Source organism: Mirounga leonina, unplaced genomic scaffold (assembly GCF_011800145.1).
Source record: "Mirounga leonina isolate KUSES-001 unplaced genomic scaffold, KU_Mleo_1.0 Mir_126, whole genome shotgun sequence".
Lineage (NCBI taxonomy): Eukaryota > Metazoa > Chordata > Mammalia > Carnivora > Phocidae > Mirounga > Mirounga leonina.
Window position 1 is genome coordinate 30341398 of NW_023270314.1, and position 21910 is coordinate 30363307.

A 21910-nucleotide genomic window follows, 5' to 3' on the forward strand; every position below is an offset into this window, starting at 1 on the left:
ACATGAACATTGCCCTCCCACACATGGTGGCTCTGTTCTGCATGCTGCAAAGGCTGACAGGGAGACTGATGGCGACTCAGTGTAAGGAAATACTTCATCATTTTCAAAATAGCCCAACGATGGAAACGTGGCCTTAGGAGTTTCATATCACTAGAGAAGCACAAACACAGCTGGGGGAAGATATCACTTCACAGGCCTTTTATAGGAATCAATGGGGAATTTGGACTAAATGACCTCTATCATCTCTCCCAACCCAGATTTTGTGATTCCTTTACTCTAAAACAAGTATTTAAAAGCAGCAGAGGGGCGCCTGGGTGGCTCAGTTGGTTAAGCATCTGACTCTTGATCTTAGCTCAGGTCTGGATCTCAGAGTCTTGAGTTCAAGCCCCACATTGGGCTCCACGCTGGGCCTGGAGCCTACTTAAAAAAAAAAAAAAAAGCAGCAGAACCTGAAGGCACATCTGATATCTTAACTCCTTTCAATCACCCTGATTAACGTAAATTCTCCATTAATTGTGGCATAACATGGCATAGACAAAAAGCTAGCCAGCAATGAAGCCAGACAGGGTTCAAATATTGGCTCTACTACTTGCTGACTCAGTAGATGTGAATTAATTCTCTGGGAGCCTCAGTTTCCTGTAAAATGGGTATAAAACATGCACCTTGTGGGTAGTGTACACAAGGGGTCTAGCTCCAAAGAGATTCTCAATCCATAGCAGATATTGTCAGTATTACCACAGAGAAAGTCTGAAAATGATACTCCAGTTACAATAATGCAATATGGATTTAGCACAACTTGATAAAATGTACTGCCTTCAATTAAAAAAACCACTGACCAAATCAAGTAAGGGATGAAAAGGATTAAAATGATAACCTCATCTTTAAGGAACTGTACCAAACTTCTTTCGTCACAAGTGTAGACTCCTTCTAACTTTTGCATCTTTCAAAATTGCTTAAACACCTGTTTGTTTAAATCCTACAGAGGAGAGTATAAATTGATATCTTCCAGCTGGAAATAAACACAGCTTGACCAGTGGTGTGCAGAACCACAAGGGGTGGGTGGGCTGAGAAATGACAAAATGGTCTCAGAGGGCAGCTTCTTCTTCCATTCATTTCAGTCTCAACTAAGGGGAGGACTGATTTCTCAGCAGGAGGTACATTGTTTTACTTTCTGTAAGTTTGTTTTTTGTTTTTTTTTTATCATGAAGTTCCTGGTGAAGAAATGTTTAAGAAAATCGAAATGTCCCAGAAGTTTAATTTTGCTTTTGTTTCCCTTGCCAAAGGAGACGTATCTAGAATTACCATATGATCCACTATTTCACTAATTCCACTACTGGGTATTTACCCAAAGGAAATGAAAACACTAATTTTAAAAGATCCATGCACCCCTATATTTATTGCAGCATTATCTGCAATAGTCAAGGTATGGAAGCAACCCAAGTGTCCCTCAATAGATGAACGGATAAAGAAGATGTAGTCTATATATACAAAGGAATATTACTCAGCCATAAAAAAGAATGAAATCTTGCCATTTGCAACAACATGGATGGATCTAGAGAGTATAATACTAAGTGAAATAAATCAGAGAAAGACAAATGCCATATGATTTCACCCATATGTGGAATTTAAGAAACAAACCAAAGAAAAAAAGAGACAAACAAAAAGACATACCCATAAATACAGAGAACAAACCGACGGCTACCAGAGGCGGGGGGATAGGGGGACTGAGGAAATAGGTGAAGGGGATTAAGAGTACACTTATGATGAGCACTAATGTATAGAATTGAATTTTTATGTTGTATACCTAAAACTAATATAAAACTATGTTAATTATGCTTGAATAAAAAATTTTTTTAATTAAAAATTCCAAATGTTGCTATATTTCTTTCAGGGAAATAAGAAAAAGAGAAGGTGTGAGCATAATTTTTATTATTTGTGTTTACCAAACTCTGGTTGAAAGTAGCCATCTTGGTAATACAATATGTAAATATAGAGATTTCCTAAAATTTTCCAAGATCAGTTCTTTAAGTTCAACTGCAAGTATACAGAGCTGCATGGTATAATGGGAGGACCTGTAGGCTCCACCTTAAAGACACCTAGGTTCTGGCTGACCTTGATTTGGGAGTCATCCCCTTTTCAAACATAAATAAATCATGTTACTTTTCTACTCAAAATCCTGCCGAGCCTAAAAGCCCAGAATTGTTACCATGTCCACCAGGGCCTGTGTGATGTGACTCTTCCCTTGCTATTGTCAGATCACATTCCCTGCCACTCTTTCCTCCCTCTATCCATTTCCTTTGAGTGTGAGTCCACCTCAGGGCCTTTGCACTTGCTTCTCTTTGCAGTACCTAGCACATGATGGACACACAATCAATATTCATTGAATGAATGAATTAAAGAATAACCCTGGACAAGACACATAATCCTACCTGTGTTCCAATCTGTAAATTTTCTAGAATATCTTTAACTTTTTCTCACGCTGTAATATCCTATGATTCTTCAGTTTCCTAAGCCAGTGTTCTCCATCATTTTTTAGGAAAAGGAAAGAAAAAGTTCTTAGCAAAGACTGGGTGGCTTATAAACAACAGAAATTTACTTCTCAGAGTTCTGGAAGCTGGGAAGTCCGAGATCAAGGCACCAGCAGATTCCATGTCCAGTGACGTCCCCTTCCCAGTTCAGAGATGACATATTTCTGCTGTAACTCACATGGCAGAGAGGGTGAGGGAGCTCTCCAGGACCTCTCTTACAAGGGCATTAATCCCACTCATGAGGGCTCTGCTCTCATGACCTACTCACCTCCCAAGACCCCGCCTCCTAATGCCACAACACCAGGGAAGGGGGAGGGATTTCAACATACGAATTTTGAGGGGACACAGACATTCAGTTTCAACAAAATGGAGCAAGAGGCAGCTCATTCCTTTGATGTCACAAAAAGAATTCAGGACTTGGTTACTTGAAATATGGGATAATGCACAACCTTATTTCTGCAGCCAGCCAGCCAAAAGAGGGTTCTCAAAACGTCGGACCAAGTCGGATTGTCCTCGGCTTGCGAAACCTTCCTTACCCTGGGTCACCGTTGTCATCATGTGCCCTCAATTACAACATACCCTGATTTCCCTAGTATGTTGAATAACTTTAAACATTGGCCTTCCACAAATGGTTAGGGGTACACCCACCCCTATCTCAGAGATGACAAACCTAGGAGCAGCCAGCATAAAAAATCTGACCACGAAAATTCTTTCTCTCTCTCGTGTACAAAACTGTAATTCCAGAGCCTAGAACACAGCAGCATATAAAGTATTTACTGCGCAGTGGTAGAGCGAGGGTCGAAAGCCCTGCGATCCTGGGTTAAAGCCGGTTCTTTTTTTGTTTTGTTTTTTTTTTGTTTTTCCACTCTGCCCTGTGGCCTCCCAGTACGCACTTGGTCAGGAAGGTCAGAGACAATTCACGTGAGGCAGGAGGGCCCCAGGCTTCTGAAGGCTCCTTCATCGATTGCCTCTAGGGCTCAGTTGGAGCCAGAAAATGTTTATCTGCCTGGACTCAAGAAATGGGAGAGCACAGTTTTAAAAAGACAAACAAACAAACAAGACAAAGCACAGCAGCCTGAGTGCTCCGGGATTCGAGTTTCAAATCCTGCCTCTGACTCTTAACCACCCAGCACTTAGGCTCCCGGAAGGTCAGTTTTCTTATCTACACAATGGTGTGATCGGTCCCTTCCCCGGAGGGTTCCTGAGAGCCGGGGCCGGGGCACGACCTACTACCTGGCGCTTAGTAGGCCCGCAGGTTTGGCATTCATTCTAAAACGCTAACGAAGAGGCCTGATGTCTGTGGATCTCACGGCCCATCTGCTGTGTCGGCCGGGCTCACTCAGGAGGCGTGTTACCGCTAGAGGCCAGCGAGCTAGCGGGAAACGGCCCGCAACCCGGCCGCCTGCCGGAGCCCGAGCCCGAGCCCGAGCCGGAGCCCGAGCCGGTGGCCTCCCCCTACTGGCGGACTTGTTGAACTGCATGTGTGATCATCACGCGGGGCTGTGCGAGAGCCTTCCAGGGACCAGCGGTCCTCTGGGGATCTCGAAGCGGACCGAGGCTGCAAGGAAAGAATTCTATCTCATGCTGTGATTAGGTGGCCGGCAGCATGAGTATTTGCAAGGGTATCTCATCAGCCTTGCACCAGCCACAGAGAGACAACAATCCCCCCCTGCAGTTCCTAACAACACTGGGTTCTAGGCTTGAATCACAACGATCAGAGATCTCTCTCAGTGTTTTTATTAATCCACTGAGATGGAAACTTCCGGCAGCCTCACTGTGTAAGTTTAGCAGGAGAGTTAAGTTTTATTTGCCTTGCTCATGGAAAGGATATTTATTTTTATTTATTTTTTAAGATTTATTTATTTGAGAGAGAAAGAGAGTGGGGAGGGGGGGAGGGGCAGAGAGCGAGGGAGAGAGAATCCCAAGCAGACTCTGAGCCCCTGAGAGAACATAAACTGAGCCGAAAGCAACAGTGGGACACTCAACCGAATGCGCCACCCAGGCACCCCAAAGATACTTATGCGCATATGTCATATACAGGCTTGTCCCCTGTTCCTTTCCTGACACTTGTCTAAAGGGAGGTGAAATCTCTTGGAGGTATCCGGGCAGGCATTACCAGGAAAGGAAGTCAGAAATGAGAACTTGAGGTCCATCCCCTGTGTATGTCCTTAACACAAGACAGAAGTATTTACTGTCCATACTGAATACTATTTTTAGAATTTTCTGTTTTAGATTGAAAAATCTTTAACAGCAAAGATGGAATTCAACGATCTAACAATTCAATAAAGTTCCCATTTCCAAAGGCTGGTCTCAATGGGCATTAGCATGACCATATAATTTATGACACAAACAGGCGTTTTTGAGAGTGAGAAGGGGTGTTAATAATTATGATAAACAACAGACATAAACTGATGAGTCTATGATCACTTTGTGCTTAATTGTGCTTAGAAACCATCCCACTAAAATATTCACTATCTTAACATTTTACCTTAAAAAAATCCCTCCTTAGAAAATTTCTTTACTTAGGGGCGCCTGGGTGGCTCAGTCGTTAGGCCCCTGTCTTCGGCTCAGGTCATGATCCCAGGGTCCTGGGATGGAGCCCCGCATCGGGCTCCCTGTTCTCCCTCTCCCACTCCCCCTGCTTGTGTTCCCTCTCTTGCGGTGTCTCTCTGTCAAATAAATAAATAAAAATCATTTTAAAAAAAAAGAAAATTGTTTTACTTAAAAATTATTTGTGCTTTTCTATACAAACAGGACTGGCTTGGTTCCCAGGACAAGTTGGTATCTGCCTCCTTAGACATGGGTGGAGTGTGTGTGTCTCTTTCCCCCTCCCTTGTCTGTTAGCCCTGTGAGCCATTTCTTCAAGCAGAGCCTCTCTGGTGACTACATTCTTCTAGACGTCCTCCTCTGACCTCCCAGGCAGGCTCTACACAACTACACGTGCCTTCTCTCTGGAATTGCTTTAAAATGCCTCTATGTTACTGTCATTTCAAAAAAAAAAAAAGTTTCCTATTCTAAACAATACCTGCAATCCATTTTCACAAGAATGAAAACGACCTATCAATTATTCAATTAATGGCCCCCTAAAAAGTAAAATTTTGCTTCTTTAATAGGAATGCAGAAATAGAGACAGAGATAGCATGTTGACTCGGTAGGTCTGGCTGCTGGAGACAAGAAGCAGATGCCCTGGGTTGTTGATATATGTCAAGTCACAGGAGAGCACACCTCCACTCGGCTCATTTCCTACGAACAATAGAGTGGGTATATTTGCTGGAAAGTCCCGCTGAAAGGAAATGAGCATTATGGCCGCGCTTGAACGTTACACATTAACATTCACGCTAAATGAGGAAATAGAAAGGAAGTAATGGACAAAGAGAAGACCAATGACAAGCACCACACTTCATTGTTCTCTCTGCCTCGTGGGCCCACGATTCTAAAAAATTAGAATGTTATCAAACAAATCGTCTTGATTCTTCAAACTCCTCCCTGATTACTTCAAGTGGGAGGTGATCTAGACGCGTAACAGGAAAGTAAAAAATAAAAAATAAAACCTTTCTGGACTGAAAAAAATAGAGCGTTTTAAAGTTTTCTTGGCTATGCCTTTTCTTTTTTGAACAAGAGGCATTTCTACTTTTGTTCTCACCCATTTGTTCAAAATAGAAGGTTCTAACAGGGCAACAACTTAAAAAAAAAAAAATTTCCTCCAGGGCTACTAGCTTGGAGACAAAAAGAGCTTCAATGAGGTGGTAGCTGGGTTGTGAGAAGCTTACAACCAGCATTCCAAGAGGAGTCCGACAGTCTGCAAGGCATTTTTAAAAACAGCTCTAGATTTCCCTTAACAGCCAACCCCAATCACCCACAAATGTATTTATTACATGATTTCATCAGTTATTCCAATAACAGCTTCTGCATATCATTGCTTTAAAAAAAAAAACAACTAACAATCAGGTTGGTCGGAACATCACTGTGACTTATACACACACTGGGTCTCTCTTTCCCTCCTCTACCCCTCTTGGCCTGCCCTGAGGCACAAAATGTTCAGTGAGCAGGACCCGTCATTATTTCTCTAGGGACCCTGAACACTGGACTTCTGTTTACAAGTTCAGTTCCCAAACACTCAACCCACAGTTAAACCCCTATTAGTTAACTTGGGCTCCATGAATACACCATACACGGGTTCCCTTATTTTCTGGTAAAAACAAAGTTGAACAAAAAATAAAAGATTGGCAAATGTTTTTTCTCATAAATAAAAAGGTGTTACCCAAAAAAGCGTCTTGTTTAGAGGCACAGAGGTGGTCAAGAAAAAAATAATAAAATAAAGCCTTCTGAGCACTGAAATGCAATTTTGCATCCAAGCAGGGTGGAAGGTTTGATGTCAGTGCACATAGGCATTATAATTATAAATTAGCTGATTTCTCCTGGGTCCCGCCAGGCACGAAGAACATTTGGCCATTTTGTGTCCATTTACCTGGAGTCATTACAGAGGAAACAAGCTTATGTTCCTCACTTAGCATGTTCTTTTCAAAGCGGTAGGAGTGGTTCACTAAAAGAGCCTTTTGTGAAGCCATGAAACTTTTGCTAGTCGTGTAAATTTTACCCCACTAATTGCGAAATTCCTTTTGGAGTGTATAGGATTTCCTCAAAGTGAAATACCCTCATTCAGTGATTTGATACAAAGGACATACAATGTTAAATTTCCCGTAAAATCTAATAAATCAAGGAAGGAAGTAAAATCCAGGATTGAGTCTTTGCCTCCTTATGAGGTGAGGGGAAAATTGCTCCCTTTCTTGTAGTGTAGTTAACCCTTGACTCACCAATGTCATCTCACCTTGCAGTACTCATGTCCAAAAGAATGGCTGACATCAGAAAGGATGAACACCCACCATTTGCATTGACATGGATGGAACTGGAGGAGATTGTGCTAAGTGAGTAAGTCAAGCAGAGAAAGACAATTATCATATAGTTTCATTCACATGTGGAACATAAGAAATCGCGCAGAGGACCACAGGGAAGGGAGGGAAAACTGGGAAGAAATCAGAGAGGGAGACAAACCATGAAAGACTCTGGACTCCAGGAAAAAAACTGAGGGTTCCAGAAGGGAGGGGGTTGGAGGGGATGGGGTAACAAGGTGATGGGTATTAAGGAGGGCACCTGTGGTGATGAGCACTGGGTGTTATATGCAACTAATGAATCACTGAACACTACATCAAAAACTAACGATGTACTATATGTTGGCTAACTGAGCAAAAAAAAAAAAGAAAAGAAGGGCTGAAAGCATAGCTAGGCTCACTTTAGGCTATTAAACTGCGGTATTTAAAATTAATTTAATTTGTTTTAATTTTTAAATCATACTTGTCATGTTGAAAAAACAAACCTGAAATTGTACGAAATGTCCTTCTGTCAAATTTAAGCCCTCCTATGGAAATGTCCATACGACTGGGTTGTGTCCTTACCTGTAGGTCAGCTGAGGGCCGCCCACTCTGACTGGAGTATCTGAGCGCGTTGGAAGGATAAAGAGGCTATGAAGGTAATTCTGATCTAGGACTGATGGAATAACCCCAACTAAGGCCCTCAGCCCCTATAGAACTTCCCTTTAATGACAATCCTACTTGGTCGCATTTTTCTGTCTATAGCCAGTTTTCTGTTTATTCTACTCTGCTTAGTGTAAGTAACTGTTAATGGCCCTAATGGTGTCTCTGGCTGTAAAGAGATAGTAAGTATAACTGTCCATCACTTAACAGCCATGCCTATCTGCTAAGGGATAGCATTTTATTTTATTTTATTTTATTTTAAGATTTTTATTTATTTATTTGAGAGAGAGAGAATGAGAGACAGAGAGCATGAGAGGGAGAAGCAGACTCCCCGCTGAGCAGGGAGCCCGATGCGGGACTCGATCCCGGGACTCCAGGATCATGACCTGAGCCGAAGGCAGTCGTTTAACCAACTGAGCCACCCAGGCGCCCCAGGGGTAGCATTTTATAAATGACATTTTCTTTTCTTTTCTTTTCTTTTTTTTAAGATTTTATTTATTTATTTGACAGAGAGACAGCGAGAGCAGGAGCACAAGCAGGGGGAGTGGGAGAGGGAGAAGCAGGCTTCCCGCCGAGCAGGGAGCCCGATGTGGGACTTGATCCCAGGACCCTGGGATCATGACCTGAGCCCAAGGCAGACGCTTAACGACTGAGCCACCCAGGCACCCTATAAATGACATTTTCTGACTATTATGCCTCAAAAGTGGGTTCTTCCTCCCCATCACCAAAAAGAAATTAAAACTTTCTGGAAAAATCTTTCTCCCTGTATCCAATTCAGCACAGCCCGCCTCTGAAAAGGAAAACAATTCAAATATGACAACTTCCCAAATTTGTGGGTGAAGCTCTGTTTTTGCTTAAGAAAAAAAGAAATATGTGAACATTTCTGATTGTCTCCAGTATAGAATTTCCCTTTAAGCCCCAAGACAATATATGTGTTGGCTTACATGACAAAGGCTTTCCCGAGGGAGATCATATCCCAGTTCTGGTGAAAATATTAGCTTTCCCTTATAAGAACTGGGAGAGCCAAAAAACAATCTCTTTGCCCGGAGCCAGTGCCCTTCACCCAAGCATATTATTATTGTAGTAATCCATTTCATAAAAAAAAAAAAAGAAAGAAACCAACATTTGATCAAAATTAAGTTAAGGTATCTCATAGTCTGGAGCCTCTACTGCTTGGTTTCATTCTTTACAAGTCCATATTTGACCCAAAGTTCTAGGAGATTAAGATACCTGAATGAAAACACATCCTTGCTGATTTTGCAAGCTTTCCAGCTATGTAGACCTAGAAACTAGTCTCATAGAGTTAAAGGATTCTTAAGGTTTATCTCATCTTATGGAGAAACTGAGGCCAGAGAGGTCAAACATCTTGCCAAAGGGCATGACTAAGCGATATCAAGAACCAATCTCTCCTGCCTCCTCGTCCAGAACTCTTCCCATTACTCCATATCTCCACTATTTAGGTCAGTATTCAATTTATGAACCATGGCAATATGTACCCCCTCTTTATTTTCACAAGTATTCTAATATTCAACAAACTTATATAAAACATATTTAGTAACTAACTAGCATTTAGGGAATTATCATCTTACAAAAAAATTAGTATTTGGTAAATCAAACTATCTAGTTTTCTGATATATTACATCCCTTCAATCAAAGCTCTAAATCTAGAAGAAATTCAAGCACAAAGCCGGAAAAATAAATTAGCAAGGTGGGCCCCACTAAATATGGCAGGCCTCAAGGCAACTGTTCCAAGGGGTGGGTAAGAGAGCAGCCAATCAAGAGCACCCATTGAGGGGCAAAGAAGCAGTGCAAGAATGGGGCAGAGGTGGATATTCAGAGCCAGAGACCCCCCCCCCTGTGCTCAGGTTAACTGCCCAGCCTGCACAGGGCTAACAACCCTCAAAACAGCTCTGCCAAAAGCTAGCAACAAACACAATAATGCCCAAGAACATTTTTGTTTCGACCGTATTCAAATTACTAGAAATTTCTGAACAATGTCCCCCCTCCAGCCCCTACCTTCAGCCATTATATAATTCACACTTACATAACCACCCTGTGACATTTCAATAGCCCTTTTATATTTCACCAAAACCTATTTTTCCCATTTTCCAAGGTGAATTATGAAAGCATCTTAAGGCACATGACTCAAACATTGAAAGTCGTATTATAATTGAAGACACTACGTAGCCAAGCCAACTCCCACTGCCTTTTGCACCACGGATACACACATATACCATTCCCTAAAATATGTGGAGCTTTTTAAACAACTGAAAAGAAAAAAAACCAAAACAATTGCAAAAAAACTGGAGAAAGTAGTTTGTGTCCATCAAGTGTAGAATCACTCAGGTAGATCAGACTGTGAATTCATCACCAGGGTTTACAGAACATCAACCGGGGCAAGGTATCACTGTTATAGCTGTATTCCTCAGGGCACTTGAGTTCTCTTTTTTAAAAACAGACCTACCTACTGAGCATTAAACCTAAATACCACACTGGTGGTTCCTTTAGAGAGAAAAGAAAAAAAAGCCAACTACCAGATGTTCACGGGAATCCCTCAATTACCCTGGAAAACACAGCCCTTAACCATACCACGAGGTTTCTAATACCTGCTCCTCCCAAATTCTGGATTCTAAGTGCCCCTACTGTGTGTTCTTAATTCCCTCTGCTCTTCCTATGACAGAACTTATCCAACTGTGTTTTAATTGCCTATGTCTGAAATTCCCATTAGACCATAAGCCCCATGAGGGCAGGAAACATGTTGTCTCATTCGCCATTGTATCTTTAGAACTATCACCGTGACCATTCAACACGTACATGAATTCATTCAACAAATGAGGCAGAGGTGGATATTCAGAGCCAGAGACCCACCCCTGTGCTCAGGTTAACTGCCCAGCCTGCACAGGGCTAACAACCCTCCAACCAGCTCTGCCAGACCTACTTTATACCAGGCTCTCTCTGTTCTGTGTGTTAGAGATACAGTACGAAAACAAAAAAGATCAAGTTCTCAGGTCTCGTGCAGATGATATTGTAGCAGAGTTGTGTCAAATGTCATTCAGTTGCCTGTCTCAGATTCCCTTCACCCAGTCAGCACATCCTCTCCCTGTTTCCATGTACTGGCTCCCAGCTCCCAGTTGCTCCCATTCCCAGGAGAACCGTCCTCAGCTGAGGGGCACTGCCTCAGCCAGGAAGTCACAATGCCCTCTCCCTAGTCCACAGCCAGTGACTACTTTATAGGGCACAAAAGGCCAGCTCTTTGTATCCCAGTACCACGCATGCACCAAAAATTCTTTCCCGAGACTAGACTTTGCCTGACACCACCCCCTTGCCTGACTGCTCTACCTCATGCTCTCCTGCTTCCCTCCCTCCCTAGCAGGTCTTTCCTGAACAGCATTCCCTCAGGATGCATTTGAATCCTACCCTCAGCTTCTGCTTCTAGGAAACCCAACCTAGCACAAGAAGGGAAGACAGTGATAAGCAAGTACACATGTAAATGTACACCATGTCAAATGGTGATCCCTGGTTTGGAAAATAATGCAGGAAGGGAAAGATGGAGGGGTAAACTGGGAGAGATGAGTCCCATTTCAGATAAAACGGTTCGTGAAAGCCTTCTCCAATAAGATGACATTGGCAGAGACCTACAGGAAGTGGAGATGTGAGAAGTGTGAAAGTCTGGGCATGAACATTCCAGGCAGAGGGAACTGCACAGTGAGGAGCAAGTGTGCTTGTCACAGTTGAAGAGCTAGAAGGAGGCAGGAATAAAGCAGCCAGGGGGAAGGTGGGAGGAGTGTGGCCATAAGCAGTTGGTTGGATGTTGGCATTATTAAAGAGGACTATAACAGGGCCTCCTTGTTCCCATTTCAAAGTCATGGAAGTACGAACATTGAAATAAGGAGCAAGACCTGAACAGGGACAAAGTCATCTGGTAAGACTGAGTCTGTTGTTGAAATGGTATGGATGAGAAAATGTATATATGAACTTTATAATGATATGATGAAAGTGCAAGATTACAGATATCCTAGTAAAAATGAGCAAATAAAGGAGAGTAGGGTTCTCGATTCCATATTTTTTCATGAGGGTTTTTTCCCTCTTCTTTAATGCATACGTTCCTTCCACCTGTATTCTGTCCATGCTAATCTGGGATGTGACTTCCTCTTATCAATTCTGAATTATTATACTACTATTATCTCACTACTTTGGTGATATTAATGTAAATTATGACCAGCCATATTTATGGGAAGGAACTGAATTATACTTTTTTTGTCTCTTCTCCTTCTTTCCCTTCTCTTCCTTTTTCCTCTCTTTTGCTTTTTCTCTTCTTGTCCATATTCTCTCCTTCTCTTGCACTTGGGAAATAGTTGCTTTAGTAAACCAATACAGATTGGCGGCATACTTACTCAAGGACGGTCCTTCCTTCTGTCACCTGACGCCAATCAGGACAATAACTACCACTCAACACAAACTATTATTAACAAAAAGCAAACCAGAACCTACAGAGTAATCCTCCAAAAAAAAAAAAAAAAAGTATATTAGTACAGTCTGGGGTTGCTTTGCTTATCATCATTCCACCATATGGACAAATTTCTTTTCTACCTCTTTGTGGATAATAGCACTCACATGAAGAGTGATTCCACAGCATATGCATCGTCCTTCTAACAGTGGCTAAAAAGTAAGACGTTTTCTGCATGCTTGACACTATGCTTATCAATTTACATGTATCATCTCGTTGAAACTTTACAACAACCCCGTGAGGTGGTTATCGTTATTACCCCCATTTTGCCTGTGAGAAAATGAGGCATTGAAGTAATGTAACTTGTCCAGGGCCATTCAACTAGTCCTTGGCACATCCAGGAATGCAGCCAAGGTTGAATGAGTCCAGAACAGGAGCTCTTGAATTCCACTCTACACTGCCCCCTGCCTCATTACATCAATTCACAATGTTTTGCTTCTATTTCCATCTACCTCTACCTCTCCCCCTGCTCTCTGAGCTTCCTGAGAGTAGGAACTAAATTTTATTCATCTTTGCCCATCAGGCACAGTAACAGGGTCCCAATAAAGTATACCTCTGTTTTTCCCACTTGAGTTCCAAACTAAATGAGGTATAAGACAAAAGAGTAAGGCCGACATAGATAAAAATATCAGCTTTGTTACTGAGAAAGACCAGGCTGGAGGAGGACCCATGGGCTTCCTGAGTGCCAAACCCCAGAATTAGCCATACTGATCCCCCCAGTCATGGACAGACCCGGGAAAACCATGGGCTTCCCTCTAAATTTAGCACTTGGAGAGCAGACCGTAATGTATGTGGAGAGAGAAAATGGCCTATCCACACCTGGCTGATAGCCCTTATCTCGATATTACCAAGTGGAGATCACCTAGAGTGACTAATGGCAGTCGTTCCACAGAAAAATAGGAAGCCCAGACCAAGGAGGTTCCAACTGCCTCCCCTAACCTCAATACCTGGAACTCAATGTTCTCGAATTGGTTAGACAGGAGGGTTGTACTGAGGATAAAGAACAGCTTCATAATAAGCTGTGCAATATGACATGTCAGTAATCAGCACTCGGAAAGCAGAGAGTCCAAATCCAGAGCAGATTTAGGGAGAGAACTCAGGTTCTTAATTCCTAGATCAAGTGTATAGTCCACCTGTTCACAGAGGGATGCCCCCTTTTTAAGCTCAGGTTTTTACTGAGGGTTGCATTGGGCTGGATGGAGGCCAGGACATCCTGGCACATCTTCTGGGTCCTAGGGGTGGGGTACACACAGAAGTCCCAGCAAGCCTGAAGCCATCACTGAGAACGGGAGCCCCATGAGAACCAGAACACTGCCAGCCGGGAGGTAAGCACGCAGGTGACACTCTGTGGTGAGGTGGCAGTGACATGGCCCAGAGCTTTCAGAGAAGGAGAGAAGCAACAGAGCAGACCAAGAGTAGAGAGTCGCACTGGCTACCCAGGATGCTTCTCTTTCCCACTGGAAGACACTGCTCATGCCCAAGACCTCTCTAAGCAGTGGGATGTTTATAGAATCGTAGAATCTGCTCCCTACCATCCCATCCACCCTCTTTCCTTAACCATGTCATTGAATTCATATGTGTCAATATTTTTACTGTGGGCGGGGGAGAGCTGTTGAAACCAGAACCTATAAGTTAGCCAGCCAAAGCAAAATAGCATAGCCATGCACAGAATTTGAGTCTTCTTGGACAGACAGTCTATACTCAAAAAAAGTAATCTTTTGCTTAAATTGTCAAAATTGGCTCTTCTAGCTCTAAATATATTAAATTTTGACTTTCCAAATTGCTCTGGCTCTGTTGACCCAGGGGAGTTGTTCTCTGCTGCCAAATAAGAGGTGGGGAATAAACACAATCTCGAGAACGAAAAGTTGGCACCCTCTCACCATGAACCCAAGTGTTATGGCCTAACCCTTACCACTAGATTTTGTGCAGAGATCTGGGTGAAAGAACCAGCCAAAGCTGTTTTATCAATCAGCTATTTACTTCTGTGGACACTACTTTAGAGATTTATCCTATCCAAATAACACTGAAGGTAACCATGTAATCAGAATCAAATTAAATACCAACAATGCCCCCCCATACACCCCTCATACATTTATCACCCTAATAGTCTAAGCCTGTGCCCCCCAGCATGGTGGTAAAGTGTTCCTGCAAACAACCACATCTTTATCTATTCTGGTGTGTTTTGCACACATAAAATCAGTGGCCAGGAATCAGAGATTTCCCTGGTGGCCCCGACTCTATCACAAATAACCCAGTGAGGATCAGGGAAAACCGGACCAAGGATGACTCAGTAAAACCCATTGTCTATGGAGAGACATCAGAATAGGTCCAAATGGCAGTAACATTTGTGTAGAAGGAGCATGGGTCTATAAAATGTTATCTCTGGAGCTAAGCTGTTCAAACAAAAAGATAAAATCTTGAAATAATGGTTAAATGGATGTAATCTGCTGTGAAAGGTTCCAACCCTGTCTGTGATATCATCCAAGGCCAAGTTAAACCAGGCGCGATGGGAATGATGCTATCTCTGCCTGGTTCTGTCTAGACAAACACAACCACCTAAAAAAGCATTAGGGTCCAGGTCAGTTGTCGACCCAGAGATAATCTCTAAAATCATGGAGGCAACAGCAAAGCTGTTTCTCTGCTCACCTTTCAGCAAGACAATAAATGTCAGAGGCTGCGCTTGTAGCCCCTGGGGTTAAATTTCACATACCTGATAAGTTCAGGTAAATAAAGGTGACTGATGGCATTCTGATTTGGCTTTAAAGAAGGGAGATTAAGTTATTTTCCCAGGACAAACTGCAGAACCCAGAAGTTATTATTTTGAAGGTACAAAGAAAGAATTGATCTAAGGGAAAGTGCTAGGTAATCAAATAACAACATCAGTGCTAGAAACTAATTTAACATTTTCACTTCACCAAACTCGCCACATTGGGTTTCTCTTGCCCCCTGACTAAAGTGCTTTTTGGAGTTACACAGTTATCAGAGTCACTCAACTGCCAGAATAGTTAATCTTGCATCCATTATCCAGATTAACTAGTGGTGTTGGTAAATTTTGGTTTGCGGTCCTTTAAATTAGCTAACAATGGAGTGGAAATCAAAATCACAATGAAAAAATGTCAGAGAAAGTTACCTATTTTCCTCAAGAATATTTACATATAATTATCTATCTTCTGAAATAAAAAGCCTATTTTTGAAATTAAAAAATAAAAATTTATTCTAAAAACCTAGCACCTTAAAATGATACAAAATAATTTATTTTTTAAAAAAAAACTCTTTTAAGATTTACTTATTTATTTGAGAGAGAGAGAGGGAGGGCGCGCACATGAGTTGGGGGAGGGGTAGAGGGAGAGAGAATCTTCAGACTCCCCGCTGAGCACAGAGCCCGACATGGAGCTCAATCTCACAACCCTGAGATCATGACCTGAGCCAAAATCGAGAGTCGGGTGCTTAACCTACTGAGCCACCCAGGTGCCCCAAAATGATACAAAATAATTTCTAAAGGCACTGTCAGTATTATTAAAAATATTAAAATCAATAAAGGTAGTTTAAAAAAGAGAAGCATCAACACTGGATGTTTATGCAGAAAATTAAATAAAGCTCAGATAACACATTTAAGCTTTAAGGTAAAGTATAGGAGGAACTAATGGGGAGATCCTGGTCTCTGGTACCTCCCTCTTTTCTTACTCCCTCCCATGAAGGACACCTAAAGCACCTCCTAATAGCCAAGGTTAGAAAATTATAATACAGGGGCGCCTGGGTGGCTCAGTTGGTTAAGCAACTGCCTTCGGCTCAGGTCATGATCCTGGACTCCCGGGATCGAGTCCCGCATCGGGCTCCCTGCTCAGCGGGGAGTCTGCTTCTCCTTCTGATCATCCCCCTCTCATGCTCTCTGTCTCCCATTTTCTCTCTCAGATAAAATTTAAAAAAAAAAAAAAAATCTTAAAAAAAAAAAAGAAAATTATAATACATTTTATACTTGTTTGTTTTAAAAAGCAAACAAATAGGCCAACACAGACATAGAGACTTTATCACACAAACACGAGGTGGTAAGGCATGACCTGAGGTGGTAAGGCATGACTCATCACTTTTCTCCCTCTAGATGCTCCCTAGATTCATTTCTGCACGATGCAAACTTCTCTGCCATCTCAACCCAAGAGTAAAATTTTAACCCCCTTTCTCGACACCGTGTCCAACAACTAGGTGCTTTTCGGCCTCCTGGCTCCACTGGGAATTGGCTTAAAGGGAGAAATGTGCTGCTCACTGTCTTCTTGGTGATATGGATGAAAAGAGTGAGATTTTAGGGAACTGACATTATCCTGGGAACCATTTCTTATGTAAACCACCTCACACCTATCAGGGCAATGGCCAGCAACAATCTTGGTGCTCACTTTTATGGGAAACAGGATTTCCTGAGTGTCCCCACTCACAGAAGGGGGAGGCAAGGCTTCTCCTAAACTTTAATTTGCACACCAAAGCTGTTTGTCACTTAAGCATGCTTACCAACCTCATTTCTGGAGAGCAAGATCAATAACATTTCAGCTTTAGCCGACAACCCTGTACCCCATGTCTCTTGACTAATATTATCCACGCAGTGAGTGACCAGTGCCTCTCCTGTCCTCCCTACAAGCTTTCCCAGTCATGGCCCCCCGCCACCTCACCCGACTCCCTCCCAAAGATGGCAGAAGACCAGCTTTTCTTGGTTCCCTTTAACCCCAACGATGTGCAGCACTGGTAGGTCAAAAGGACCAAAGGCGCCTTCTCTAAACTACCAACTGGCACATCCGTTCATCCCCAAACTCCAACTTTGGAATGGTTTGAAGAGGGTACAAGAGAATGGAGGAAATAAAGCCATCTTAAAGCCTGGCCATTGTGACGGCCTCTCCGTCCTTTCACATACGGGACGTTCCGAGGTGTGACGCTCCCCCCGAGACACCATGTCTGTGGGAGTTGGTAGCCAGCCAGTGTGGGAATGAGAAGTGTTTCGAGACCAGCCTCAGTGTGGTTGTCCTGCAGTGACTTCGCACGGAGCCAAAGCATCGCCTTCCCTGACTCCGAACAGATGGCCCCGCTCTCAGCCACACTCGAAACTCCATCCTCCCCCTCCTTCCCTTAACATCCCTCCAGACCGCCACAACCAGATGAAACGCTCCCTCTGCTTGGCCTCCATTGCATTTCCTACTGCTCATGATATTTTAAATATTTAATTCACATTATATAAATGTGTGATCATTTAATGTCCCTATTAAATGGTAAAAAAGAAAGAAGTTTTTTTTTCTTTTCTTTTCTTTTCCTTTTTTTTTTTTTTTACCTCCACAGCACCTAGTGCTATGCCCTGATCTGATAGGAACACAAGTATTTGTTATACTGAACAGAGACAATACACTTGGCCTTCCACCATCATGGGTATGTTGCTAAGATTAATGTTTCTGTCTATCACTCTAAAATAGTTGAGGGCTGCCTGGGTGGCTCAGTCGGTTGAGCGGCTGCCTTTGGCTCAGGTTGAGATGGTGTAGGCTTGTAGACCCCTTGCAGGCCAGGGTCATTTGAGGACTGCACTGAGGTTAAGGTCGGCCAGGCAGGCCTAGGCCAGGAGGAGAAAATGTTCTCTTCCCCTTACCTCATGTTGCAAGGCCTAAATGCCTGGATCAGCAGGAAGTGGCTCTTGCCTCGCTTAAAGTGTATCTCTCTAAACAGAAGTGTTCTTTCTAAAGACCAAGAACATGTTGTCTCCAAAGGAAGGATGGCTAAGAGAATTCTTCATTCTGCAAGCATAAGCAGGATGTATTTTGTTCTTATTGCATTTCGTGTATATTTCACTTCACAGATGTTGGCTTGATACTTTAAGTATACATTGTTATGTTTATCTGATCTCTGCGAGTATATAGCTATGTGAGAAATAAACGGCAGTATGCAGTTGCAAGTGCTGCCTTTGCTCTGCATCCCCTGTGTCCTGGTGATTTCGTAGACCCTTACCCAGGGACCCCAACGCACTAGACGTTGACATCAGGTCATGATCCTGCGGTCCTGGGATCGAGCCCCACATCCGGCTCCCTGCTCAGCGGAGAGCCTGCTTCTCCCTCTCCCTCTGCCTGCCACTCTGCCTACTTGTGCTCTATCTCCCTGTCAAATGAATAAATAAAATCTTTAAAAATAAATAAATAAATAAAATATTTGAAAGCCTCAAAAAAGGATATTCTAATAGAACCCAGTGTAAAAATTATGAGTTAGGATTCAATTTGAGCTTTTATGCATTTTTTTTTCCTAAAGGAAGGATTATTTAGACCAAAAACCTAGCACTTAAGGACTTCCTTACATAGGCCACTAGATGTAGGCAGAAATACGTAATATGACAAGGCAATATTTAAATTATTAGTAACAATTAGCCATGGGAGAACAGAGTGATTTTCTTTCCCTGCCACTGAAATGTACATGCTGTCCTTCTAGAGGGTGATTATGTACCACGCCATTGAAATCCAACTGCCCCACCTCAAAAATTCAGTGTTTTATGATATGGAGGCTGCTCACCAGTATCTTAAATTTCTCCCTCTTTCTCATCCTAAGAACTTCCCTGTCATTTTCATCAGGCTTTTGTTCCAGGGACTCATCTGGCCCAGCTCTGCAGACAGGTGCAGCCAGCAAGCTCGCCAAACGGCAGGAGCCAGATCCTGGAAATTCGAGTTAGAGAATGACACACAAACCCATCATACCCAGGCTGACTGCGGTTATCAGAATCACTGAGTTGCCAAAATAGTTCGTTTTGCATTCATTATCCAGATTAACTAGTGATGTTGACGAACCTTGGTTTGCAATCCATTAGTTCGCTAGAAGATGCAAAGCCAAAATAGCAAATGATAAATGTCAGAGAGAGTTACCTGTTTTCCTCAAAAACAAAGAGCTGTAGGCACTTCAGCAAGTGATTCCAGTGAGGGTGACAGAGAAATGAGTGGCAGAATCGTGCTTCTTCTGTCATCAGCTTCCGATGTCTTCGCCTCTCCCATCAGGGCATTCCATCCACCCTTCCTCGGCCCAAGACGGAGTGTGATGGTGCCTCCATGTCTGCCCAGAGATGACATGTGGTGTAGTTAAAAGCATACCAGATCTGCATTCAAATCCCTCTCCAGCACACTGACTCTATAAGGATATTGATACTTATTTTTTTTAGTTGAGTAATATATGAATACATGCTCATTTTAAGCAACCCAAACAACACAGAACAATATTAGGAAAAGAGTGAGTCCACCTTTATTCCCATCGATCTCATGCTCCTCTCCAGAGACATATTCCCAGTGGAACATTATTTTTCTTTAGAGAGGGAGGGGGGAGGGGCAGAGGGCGAGGGAGAGAGAATCTTAAGCAGGTTCCACACCCAGCGGGGAGCCCGATGCGGGCCTTGATCTCACAACCCTGAGATCATGACCTGAGCCAAAATCAAGACTCGGGTGCTTGACTGAATGAGCCACCCAGGCACCCCTCCCAGTGGAACTTTTGGTGCATGTCCATCCAGATCTTTTCCTGTGTGTGTACATATACACATTTATATAACCATTATATATATAAGTAAAACCTATGATCTATTTATCTATCAAATCATTTTGTAAATACTCCTCAGTGGTTTCCTGTAATTCCCCAACAACATGCTTTAGAGTTCCCTGTTTGTGGGAACTGTATGTATTTCCAGTATTTATGTATTCCCTCAGTAAGTTATTTAACCTCTGGGCTTCAGTTCAGGGCTCTTCTTTGTAAGACGAGGATATTATACGACACCACTTTCACAGGCTTACAGAGTGTGTAAGAAAGAAGCCATACACAGAGCAGGGACTCACGGATTCCATCCCGGTGAGCACTACCTGAAATCCACATCCTTATTTGTTGTTTATGTATTTATTTTCTGTCTTCAACCCCACTGGCAAATATTAGCCTTGAAGGCGGGGTCTGTGTCTTTTTAGTGCTGTGTCACCAGGGCCTAGACCAGATTTGGTGTATAGTATGAGCACAATACATGCTTGCTAGCTGGCTAGCTAGCTAGCTTCTCAGCTGTACTCATCGGTACTGGTCCAGCCCCAAACTGCAGGCTGAGCAGCTGAGCAGGAATCCCCAGGTGATGGGGCTTTGCTAGCCTACTGACAGCATGTAGGTGGTCAGCCCAGGGTTGCCTGTCGGGAAAGAGTACATAGCCAAAGACAGAGGCAGATGGAGCAGGTCAGGCAAACATACTATGAGACACCAAAGAGATGGGGCATGAGCATGAAGGTGATGTCAGAGCATGGGGCTGAAAGGGGATGCCTAACAATGAGACTCCAGCTGAGCTGGCTGATTGTTTTCCACCCCATGGGTGGGAAAGGCCTAGGCCACAGATATAAGCAGGGTCAAAATTGGAAGCACTCTGCCAGGGAGCTCCCCCTCTCATCTTTAGGAGGTAGTACCTGGTTCAGGAGGTACCTGCTACCAGGTACCAGGTAGCAGGAGAGCTGCCTGTGGAGGGAGTCCAGAGTCCTGCATGTCAGAACTGAAAGGGGTGCTGGCAATATCTAGTTCTACTAAAATGACAGTTCCTGGGCCCCCCTCACAGAATTTCTGAAGTCAGATTCTGTAGGCCTAGGGATGTGGTCTGATCTCTTGGATATACAGGTGAAGAAAAGATCCAAGCGATGCGCACACACACTAGGAGTTGGCAAAGCCAGTGCATCTGACATAGTGAGGGAATCCAGGGGGGTTGCTCAGCAGGAGGCTCTAGGAGGCAGCAGGAAGCCAGGAATGCTGTGTCTCATTCACTCTCTCTGATGCAAGACGGCAGAGCACCCAACAGGGCAAAGGTTCTCCAAGTCTGGACCCCAGACAGGCAGCATCAGAACACCCTAGAATTTGTTAAAAAAGCAAAGCCTTAGACCCCACCCCGGATCTACTGAATCACAAGTTCTAAAAGTGGGATCCTGCAATCTGGCTTAACAGATCCTCCAGGTGATTCTCATGCACAATCAGTGTTTGAGAACCTTGCAACAGGGGATAATCAGGTAACCATTTGTATTGCCTCTTGGAAAAGTTCAACTTGCTTCTGGATATTGGTATACCTAGTGTTCTGGAAACTCACTGGCAACCGCCCTGCCAATATACTGTCAAGATCATACCCAGGAGAATTTGAGAAAAGTGGAGTCATTTCTATCCAGAGTAACTGATCAGTTTCAACAATGTCCAGAAATCCATTACCTACTGGGACTTGATGATAAAGTGTGTCAACTCCAGCTGAGCTGCCACCGATGGGAACTGCTGTGAAACACAACTGCCATCATCATCATGGCTACAGCCACCACCATCACCATCATGGCCACAGCCACCACCATCACCAT

At 43.2% G+C, this 21910-nt stretch overlaps 1 long non-coding RNA gene across 1 annotated transcript in view; it reads right to left on the reverse strand.

The window, feature by feature from the left end:
- The window catches only part of LOC118008927, a 112174-nt gene that overhangs the window by 89648 nt on the left and 616 nt on the right, over positions 1 to 21910 (reverse strand). The window contains exon 2 of the long non-coding RNA XR_004678774.1: positions 19439 to 19622. This is a non-coding gene — a long non-coding RNA (uncharacterized LOC118008927). The remainder of the gene's footprint in view (positions 1 to 19438; positions 19623 to 21910) is intronic.